This window comes from Parasteatoda tepidariorum, chromosome 6 (assembly GCF_043381705.1).
Source record: "Parasteatoda tepidariorum isolate YZ-2023 chromosome 6, CAS_Ptep_4.0, whole genome shotgun sequence".
Classification (NCBI taxonomy): domain Eukaryota; kingdom Metazoa; phylum Arthropoda; class Arachnida; order Araneae; family Theridiidae; genus Parasteatoda; species Parasteatoda tepidariorum.
In genome coordinates, this window is record NC_092209.1 from 38,598,984 (window position 1) to 38,609,692 (window position 10,709).

At 26.7% G+C, this 10,709-nt stretch overlaps 1 long non-coding RNA gene across 1 annotated transcript; it reads right to left on the bottom strand.

Moving 5' to 3' along the window:
• Nucleotides 1-293: 293 nt before the first annotated feature.
• On the bottom strand, nt 294-10,160 carry LOC139425902 (uncharacterized). The gene is made up of 4 exons (XR_011636996.1): nt 10,073-10,160; nt 7,680-7,757; nt 6,525-6,574; nt 294-4,838 (listed from the first exon to the last, which is right to left on the bottom strand). It is a non-coding gene; the product is annotated as an uncharacterized lncRNA (long non-coding RNA).
• Nucleotides 10,161-10,709: the final 549 nt, after the last annotated feature.

Sequence of the window (10,709 nt, forward strand, 5' to 3'; positions counted from 1 at the left end):
GTGGTCTTATATGTAAGTAACTGTAGTATTTGTAATATTATAGTTACCTGTAGTATTATATGTTTTTAAGTTATATTTTTAGCTTAAACAGGTATAGTTAATAATTGTATAACTGATCAGTTATTTATAAATTGAAAATTAATATTCTTATGTTACTTTTCGTTATTTGGAAATCAATTTACCTAATTTATTATACATATTATTAAATATAATAGCACGATTAAAATATGAGTTTTCAATTTTGATTAATGTTATAAGTGTGTTTTAATACTTTTTAATGACTAACAACATAATAATAAATCCTAATTTGTTTATTCAAAGCAGGATTTCTTACAAAATTTTGTAACAATTTATTTAAATAACATTAAATACTATATAAGTAGAAGCATAGCATTCATACAGAAAAAGTAGTACATATAAGTTAAAATGAGACGGAAAAGTACCTTCAATCGTGTCAGTAAATTGGATGTTGGTCATTTTAAATACTTTGAGCATTATTTAAATGATCAGAAACGACAGTAAAGATAAAAAAGATGATTAAATACTGTTTGAAAATCAGTCAATAAAAGGGAGACCAGATTTGTTTTAGTTAAAAATTTTATAAAAAGTAAAGAATTTTTAACAAGTTACATTTACAGATTCAGGTATAACTAGAATAGATTACTACAAAATGTCTATACAGATGTTTAAAATAACATCATAAAACGATTTTTTTTGTAAGACTGATGCAAATCACTACACATATATAAAAGATATGAATGGTAAACATTTATGAGAGAATACAAATATTTCTTCTGAAAATAAACGGTACAGAAAGAGTTTCTAAAATGTATCAAAAGTGATAGAATATGTCCTTTCTTATTGCACCGAAATCATTATATTTGACATCAGCTAACGATAGCAACAGTCTTAGAAAAAAACTGAAGTATGCAATTATTATTATTTATTTTATGCCTTTCATTTTTAGGATTTATTATTGAAAATATTTAATATAGAAATAATTTATCGACATTATTAACAATTTTAAGAATTTACTCCTCTATTTATTGTAACTTTTGAAACAATGGTTGACTTCATAGTAAATATTAAGTCATATTTCTCATGCCATTGATAAGTTTAAAAAGCAGTTTTATTTTACTGAAATAAACAACTCCAAAATCCAAATTCAATAAAAAAGTGACAGAAAAAAATTTCTCTGTGAAAATTCACTTTGGTGAAAATAATAAAATCAAAATTATAACAATATCCTGTATTTTTTTTTTTTTTTTAATTTTTGTTAGACGATTTATCAATTACTGTAAACACATAATAATAAGTAATAAAATACATTAGCCACTTGAATTTAAACAAAATCTAAAGTAGATCAAAATATTATATTTATACTTTTAAACTAAGTGTTTTTCATTTAATATATTCACTTTTTATTTTTATTTCTTATTTGTACTTTATTTTATATTCCACAAAAATATTCACTTTTTATTTGTACTTCTGCTATTTGTACTTTCTTTTACATGCCATTAAATAAAACATAGCTGTGTATCAGTATGTTTATAAAATTAATTTTTAACTCCTTTTCAAAATGTTACTACCAATTTGTAGCAATATGTAACATAATAACAATGGCTTTTACATGAATAACTACTATTTTTTTTCAAACAAAAATATTGAATTAGAGAAAATTCATAAACTTAATTTCTAGACAAAATTTTGAAATTGAAATAAAACTACTTCTATGTCAGGAGGTATTATCCGGAATTTATTTATTTTACTACCAGAACGGTACACCTCAAAATCAGTATTTTATAAGATATAAGAAGAGATGCCTAAGATATATTTAAATACAAGAAAGAGGCAATTCATAGTGAATACTTGAATTTTTAGACGTTGAATTAAATTAACTTAAGTATGTGAAGACGTCAACAATAGAACATATCGTCTCTAAGCGTATGTTATTTTTGGATGAATTATTGTGAAAAAGCTAATGAAAAGTGTAAAAAAAAAGGGATGAAGACACCCCTAATGAAACTTCCTATACACTCTTAAAAATTCCAGTTTCATAGTTTTGTAAGCACAAGAGGTAGTGACATACACCTAAAAAATTTAAGATGTACCATCATCTTGCAAACATAAATGAAAATAGCTCTAATTCCTATCCATCTACTCTAACAATCATATCATAACAATCATATCTCTAACAATCACTGTTACAACACACGCAAGTAAAGGCACCACTATTGATGATTAAATTACACTCAAATATTCACTCTGAACCGTAAATCTGCATACACCTCTAATTCTTATCAATCTATACTGTTAAAAGGCATGTTGAATCATGTTTCTGATAGCATATTGAACCATGTTTCTGATAGCATGTTGAATCATGTTAACTAAAGACACCGTTGATGATGGTTAATATAGACTTAAAATTTACACTGAACTTTACTTAAACATGAGTAAACAAATGAAGACGCGTTGCACCATGATCGTTTTGCATAGAAAATGAAAGTAGAACCATGCATTCTTACATGCATAAATTTGTTGTATGGTACAACGGATTTTTAGGTTATAGCCACCGTAAATTGCCCAGCTGTTTTAAACCATATGAAATGTTCCTTATAAGGATTTGCCGATTTCCCTAGCAATAAAATAACTTGGGCCCTCATTGGGCCAATATTCATCTATCTTTGCTCAGTAAGGGATCAAAGGGTCTTTATTTTTCCGATATTGGCCCTATATAGATTTCCGATTCACCTGATATTTTACAGCCATTTTACAACCAATATCGGTCCTACATAGAATTTTCAGATTCACCCGATATTTTATATCCATTATTTAGCCAATGTAGGTCTTGCATTGGCCAATGCAGACCCTATATAGGCCATTCTAGGACCAATATTAAGAAATCTAGGCATCCCAATATTGGTTCCTCGGTGCATGTCCTTACAGGACCCATATCGAGCCAATTTTGAACCCAACTGGGAACAAAGTAAAAAAATCGCTAGGGCTGAATCGATTACTTGATAACATGAAGACCGGAAATTTAAATTACATAAAATTAGTAATGTAATAATTACATAGCATTATAGTATAATATCGATATTACAATGATCTGTGTTGAGCTGAACTTTCCTAAATACAGAGATTGAAATATAACTACAATTTGGAGCCATTATTGAAACATTTTAGCATCAAAGCATTGCAAACTAACAATAAAATAATAATTTCCACATTTGTAGTATAATTTTTCATCAAAATATAAAACAGATTCAGAAAATAAAATATCGACGTTTCTTTTCTTGCTCTTAGGTCATTAATGGCTATCAATTAATTGCTGTGGGAAAAATATTGAAATACAAGATAACTAATAGAGAATAATTCAAAAGTTATAACTCAAAGAAGAAAGCGCTTTTTCTTTCATAGGACTACATTAAGTGACTTGTGTTTAAGACCTGTCTTGAAAAACTCAAGACACGAATTATTGTCGCAGTGATCAGACGTTAGAATGACTATGGTGTTCCATGACTATGCTGAACTGATGTAGAGAATCGCACAACTAAAGCAGGGAAGTTCGTAATTTCACTGTTGATAAAAAAATTGATGCCACCAAAAAATGAAAATGAAAAAAAAAGTTATACCAAATCTCCTTAACATTAATTTACCAAGTCAACGGATTGAACTGAAGCCGATCTTAAAGAATTATTAACGAGACAGAATTGCAGGAACCTGCTATATGATTAAGCTTATTACTGGAACATTAAAAATTGTCATCTGCCCTGACAAATTGTAAGATTTCTGTACGCCAGTCTTCGAGTATTGTTTCACAACTTACGATAGAATTAATCATCAAACAAATGAGTACTTGTAAAATAATTAGTATAAACTTTATATTTAAATTGGTTTAGGCTCAAAATATTTTTCATAGTGATATGTGAGTGATCAGATACAAAACTGGTTGAAAAATTGTAAATGTCACAGTTTTGTGTAAGTAAAAATTATCAATCAGAGAAGTGTCAAGTTCTATTTTATTTTAACTGGGTACTTGCAGCTCGAGAAGTGAGGTGATTATGCCTAATCACGTGATTTAAATCAGATTTAATTGGATACCTGTAAGCGATGTCATGCGCGTGTGTTGATGCTGATTGGCTTTTGACTCGACAAATGGCATGATTTACCCACGATGAAGCCACTTGCAAGTACCCAATTGGAAGTTTTATTGATTCCGTAGCAGCCAGTTGCCAAGAACTCTGTAAAAGAAATACTTCTATGGTTGAACAGACAGTAGAAATACACTCTGCTTTACTAACTAAGTCAACATCAGACTGTGATTCTTTCAAAATGGTAGACTTTCCTACCAAATTTTGACATTGTTACGAAATTACGAGTCGATTAGGCTACCATTTATGCCGAGCTGAATTGTTTGTCGAAATAAACTCTCCAATCTTTAAAACTTGTCTACAATTACAAATCCAAACGCGACAACTGTGTTGATATATGGAGGTGTTATGCTCAACTCCAATGAACTGTAATGGACTTGGGATATTTACAATTGACTTATATTACATAAAAAATTTCCTAAGAAAAAAGTTTTTAACTATGAAATACCCATTATATAATCACATTAAAATAAAAATAGTAACATTTCTTGCTTTACGATCATGTAATGCCTTTACGACAAGCATTGGTTTTAAAAAATTTCAGTTTCTTAAATGTCTTTTTGAAGGTCGATTTCAGTTTACCGGGATCACAATCAAGTTGAGAGTAAAGGCCACATAATAAAATTAAAACAATAAATCCAACTCCTCCACCAATAATATACCACTCCGTTGGATCTGTAGGTCCTAAAAAGAAACATTAAAGTATGTCAGAAATATATAATAAACTAATAGAAAATATTTCAAAACAAAAATAACATAGAAATACCTAACGGAGAAAAACATTATGATAAAATTACTGTACTTCACACAGTTGGAAATTTCTCCGAAAAAAATGGTTGAATAACAAGTTATTTTACCATATTGAAACAAAACAGTCAAATAACCATACATAACATGGTATTCAAGCTGTTAATTGTGAAAAACACTGTTTATAATCTGATTTCACCTGTAACTAACTGTTATAAACTGATTTCACCTCTCAGATGGATACATATTATAGCCCAAAGGGCTAATCTGTCAATATCATTACCGACAAAATGGAGACTCGAGTCCTAGCGGTGACACCTCAATATTTCCTCTATTCCCTTCAGCACATTAAGAGTTTCCAGTTGCCAGCACTTCCAAATTTGTGACCCTGGACTTCGAGAATGCGATATTCTCATTCACGCATCCATGACAGACATATAAAGCTGCTAAACTATCTCCAAAGTCCAGTTAAATTTCTTTTTTTTAATGGTTTCAAATGTTGAATAGTTGTAAATGGTTAAAAAAAACTATATAGTTTTGTATTCATGTTCAATCATACTAGTTGAATACGGAAGGTAAAAAATGTTCTTTACCGTAAACTTTACGCTTAATCGGATAGCCAAACTGCTGTTAGTTATTTTATCATAATTCTAGAATGAAAATTCTAACAGTGTATAATAATGACAAAAGAACTTAGATGTCGACAATCACAAGTTTTCTTCTTTTCTTACATAAAATTCAAATAAATGAATGAATACTATTTTTCAGTCTTAATCACATACATATTTTAAACAACAAATACGTTTTTTTTATTTTTTTAATAATTTTTAATTTGAAAATATTTTGACAGGTTTCTTTTTATTGCTAACTTCGCTCAAGTTTATCATTATAAGAATGTGCTATAAACAGACCTTCGCCACATTAATGGAATATAGGCTACAGTTACACAAAGAATTGACTTTAGCCCAAGTGACTCACAACTTAAAGGCTTTGATTTATGCAAATTGTTTGACTAAATGTTAAACTACTGAAACAAGTAATAAATATTTCGTAAAAAAATTGATAAAGCTAATATAAATTAATGTTAATTTTTTTAAGAAAAACTAAATATTAAAAAGTTAAATTTAAGAAAATCTAAATGCTAAAAATAGTACTAAATATCTTTCAAAGTCAAAATATTTAGATTAAAGCAAATTGATAAATTAAAATAAAACTAAATGCCTGAATCAATACTATACATTAAAATTAAAAAAATTAAACTCTTAACTTTTAGAAATTAAAACACTGCTTTTCTGAACTGCTAAGGAAAATTATAAGGCTAAAAATGAATTAATAATAATATTAATATAATTATTAAGTTAATACAAAACTTAATATTTAAATGAGTACCAAATGTTATGTATAAAAAGTCCTAGATGCTGAAACCAGTACCTTATATAATTAAAAAAAACAATAAATTATTTAAACTTACCCTAAATGTTAAATTTAAATTAAAGTAAGTGCTAAAATTAACACTAACTATTAAAGTTAAAAATTTCGATTTGAACTACGTTGCTTAACAATAAATGAATATTTTTTCAACAAAATCATCCTAGTTTGACATATCAGATGCATTATAAGTACCTGTGCTGTCACTTCCACCAGGATAGACACCGCCATGACCAAATGCACTTCTAAAATAAAATAAAAATAAATAAATAAATAGCTGCTCTACAGTGCTGAAACAATGATATGTATATATATATATATATATATATAGCACAATAAAGACCAAAAGAAAAGAATTAATAAGTTTTATTTTCTGTGCATAAGCTGCAAGTATGTGGAACTCATTAAATAAATTAAAAAATATAATGAAAACATGGAAAATAATAAAGATTAAGAAAAGAGAAGAATAAAAATTATTAAAATAAAATATTTTTAAAAATATTTGGAAAAGAAAAGTTCATATTAAAAAGGAATTTGTTTAAAAAGCCGAAAACAAAATAAGGAAAAGATATAATCTTGTCATCACCTCACACAATTGTATCTGTAATAAGGAATGCTTTCTAATATTGTATTAATATACCCAAAGCAAAATACATCAATACAATAATTTGAGGAACATTTTAAAAAATTGAAACGAAAATAGAACACATTAAGTAAAAAAATATGAAATTAAATAAATCAAGCAAGAAACAGAAAATAAAAAGTTAGAAAAATACACAACAAAACACAAAATGTAATCTTTAAAGTGAGTAGCGAATTCAAATGAACTTGCATGTACCAGAATCTTTCAAGAATAATTTATAATAATTTCGTAATAAGATTGCCAGATTACAAAAAGTGCATGTAGAATTTAAAGCATAAATAGAGGGACATTTTATGGCATGTTCTTACTGCAGCACTGATGCCCGTTTGATTTGTTAGTCACCTTGGATTGTCCCAAGAATGAATGTGTGCAAGGTAATAATATTATACTGGATAATTTATAATTAATAAGGTTGATATTTAATTATACAAATTTAATGATTTTTAGAAAATTAACATTTGTTTAAATAAAATGAAACATAATTATGCGGTTTGCACAGATTTTTAGACACAGATTTGCACAAATTGGATTTGCACATGGTAAAAATATAAGTTTAGTCAACAAAGAAGTTTTTAGTGAATTTTTAACTAATAATAAAAATTGACCCAAATGATTTAATATAGAACTAAATTACTAAATTTGGGTATCTATTGTTTTTTTGTCAAATTTTGAAAGAGTTTGTATGTTTGTTTTTTAGATAAATAAACATTACTACATATTCTTTTAATTCTATTCATTTGATTAAAAATGTTGTTTAAATAAATGTTTTTAGAAACATCAGAATTCTAACTAACTAGTTTATTTATATTAAAATTAAAATAATTTCTTTTATCATATAAGTTGACAATATAGATATTTTCTTCTTTTTTAATACCTAAATCCAAAAAATTTAAATTAATATTTTCATCATGATTATAAAGCAAGATTATAAGCAATATTATAAAGCACTTCTTTTTGCGTGAGTTGATGACGAGATTATATCTCTTCACTATTTTGTTTTCAGGCTGTTTAAAAATGTTTTTTTTTCCCCCACGTAAATTCTTTTTTTCCCCCACGTAAATTCTTTTTTTCCCCCTATGTAAATTATTATTTTTTTAAAATTTTATTTTAGTAATTTTTTATCTCTTTTCTTAATCATTATTATTTTCAATGTTTTCTCTATATTTTAAACTTAAGTAAGCAGTTTAAAAAAATCGTTATTTTCCTAAAGNATATATATATATAATTACGTTCAAATTGGGTAATGTAATCTGGGAATGACTTCGAAAACTGGTACAGATAATGCGAAATGCTTTTCTTTACTATTGCTACGTATTTAATCTTCTAATCCAGTAAATCCCTTAGAAACCAATAATTGATAAGAAGAAGAATATTATTTATTTTGTTTACAAATATTTTGCTTTTCATTAAACAAAGACTACACTATATTACTATTAAGCAAAGCATTCGATTATGAGAATTCGATAACAAATAAATATATAACATCTAAATTAAGCATTAGCTGATTATTCAATAAATGTTATTCTTAACTCAGAACAGAATATGGGTTCTAAATTCAAATCAATATTAAAAGTTATTTGAATTTGTTAGTTTATTTTATCCGTTCCAAGCAAAGTCACTGTATTTTATTTATTTTTTTAATTGGAAGAAAAAATTAGTATTTTTCTTTCTTCAGAATATTTTTTAATCCTACGTTAAAATTTTTTTCATGTTTTTTTTCCATTTAGAAAAAAAAGAAAAAAAGAAAAAAGAAGAAGCAAAAAACAAGATTAATGGTATGTGCCCCTTAAATCATAGGACATATGTTTGAAACCGACTAATGAATGTAATGCAGCTTATTGATCGGTCTGAAACGTCAAAATTCAGCTTTTTAGTGTGACAAGGATAATTAAAAAATTCGTCAACAAAGGCACTGTTGACTGGAAAAAATTACAGAATACAGTTTTTTGCGGCAAGCCCGACTATTATAATTAAAAGATTTGCACGAGCATTTTTTAATATTGTTATGTGACGTTACCAAGTCATTGTCGTAAATGATTGATGAATTTTATCATTAAGTTTGAAATGTATTGAGAATAAATAAAGTAGTTTCTTATGCAGAATGCAGAAGTTGTACACTTCGCTCTCATTTTGCTAACTTTTTTTAAACTCGTTTGTTATCTTAGTAATATCATGTAGAATAGCATAATACAATTTTTAAATTGAATCTTTTTTTGATTTTTGAACAGAGATAATTTTAAAGTTAAATATATTTTAAACAATGACTACTTTTTAATGATAATCTCTTTAAACAAATTCAATGGCTACTTAAAATTATTTTAATGGCTACTTATAACACTTTAATGCAAAAAAATGGAAAGCGCTTTCACCTGTAAACTGTAGCGAACGATTGTCAATCAAGATAAACATAAACAAGTTTCCGCGCCGACAACTCTCTGTTTATAATTGATTAAAAACCTATTTTATTTATCTGCGTAATATTCTTGCTAGACAAAAGAACAACAACAATAAGAGAATAAATACTTGAACGAATAAATTGAATTGTGTTAAAATAAAATGTGGAAATAAAAGCATATTAGTTTTCGCAGGAAATGTTTATTCATGTAAATAAATCCGCATCCCATTTTGTATGTCTTCAATGTAAAAAGAATCAGCACCGTAAAACATTAAAGGAAAAAAAATAATAAAGTGAACTGTTTTTATAATCAAACAATTTCAAGTCTCTGAAAAAAGGTAACCAAAACAAAGTTATTTTTTATTAATTTAACAAATTTTATTTTATTTCGAATTTAACTTTTTATCGTCATTGAAAATTTCTATGAGATGTGAACACAACATTTGTCTGAATTTTATATATTGCACACTATTTCAAAGAATATTTTAAAAAATAATCCCCAGCAAAGCTTTCTAAGAAACTTCAAAGCCTGAACAGCCAAACAAGATTTAAGATGGAAAGAACCAAATTATCGATTTAGTTGCAAGAGAAGAGCGTTTACAGGTTTATTTCTAATATAAGGCATTAACTTTTTTGTCAGTTATTATCTAAATTATTATTAATATTATTGCAAGTATGTTTCAAATTCGTATAAATTTACGCTACTTACAGAATATTAAAAACTGATGTTTTAGAGTTAGTTTTATCCTTGTCATCTTAAATCGATCCTCATCCTCTCATGTTTGTTTCACCTAAAGCTTTGATTTGTAGGTGGTGCCATCTAGACGTATAAATCAGAAACAGCGCCACAAAGTTTTCATTAATCTAATTGTTTGAATTTGAATTTAACCAGGAAGTCAGAAAATTGAATCCACGTATAGTATCGAAATTCTTTCCAATGAATAGGATCTGAAGCTTAAATCGTTAAGAATGTTTTTAACCAGGTAATTGCAATAAAAGAAGCTTGATTATTATAAGTTGTTTTTCAATTTTTATTTGATACAAAGTTTGATTAAATTACTATTATTTAATTTTAGAATAAATTATAATTAATAATTAACTATTGATTAATACAAATTAATTAGCAATTAATTACACAATTATTAATGGTTATTGATTATAATTATTAATCAACTAATTATTTTCTACCAAGAAAAAGAAATCAGGGTTCTTAAATAATTATTTTAGATTAATATACATGTAATATTTTCCTTTGTTTTTTAAAGAAACTTATACACAATGAGCAACGGAAAGAAAATGAATGTGTTTTGCAGGTACTTTCTTGTTCCATTTTTCATTAAAT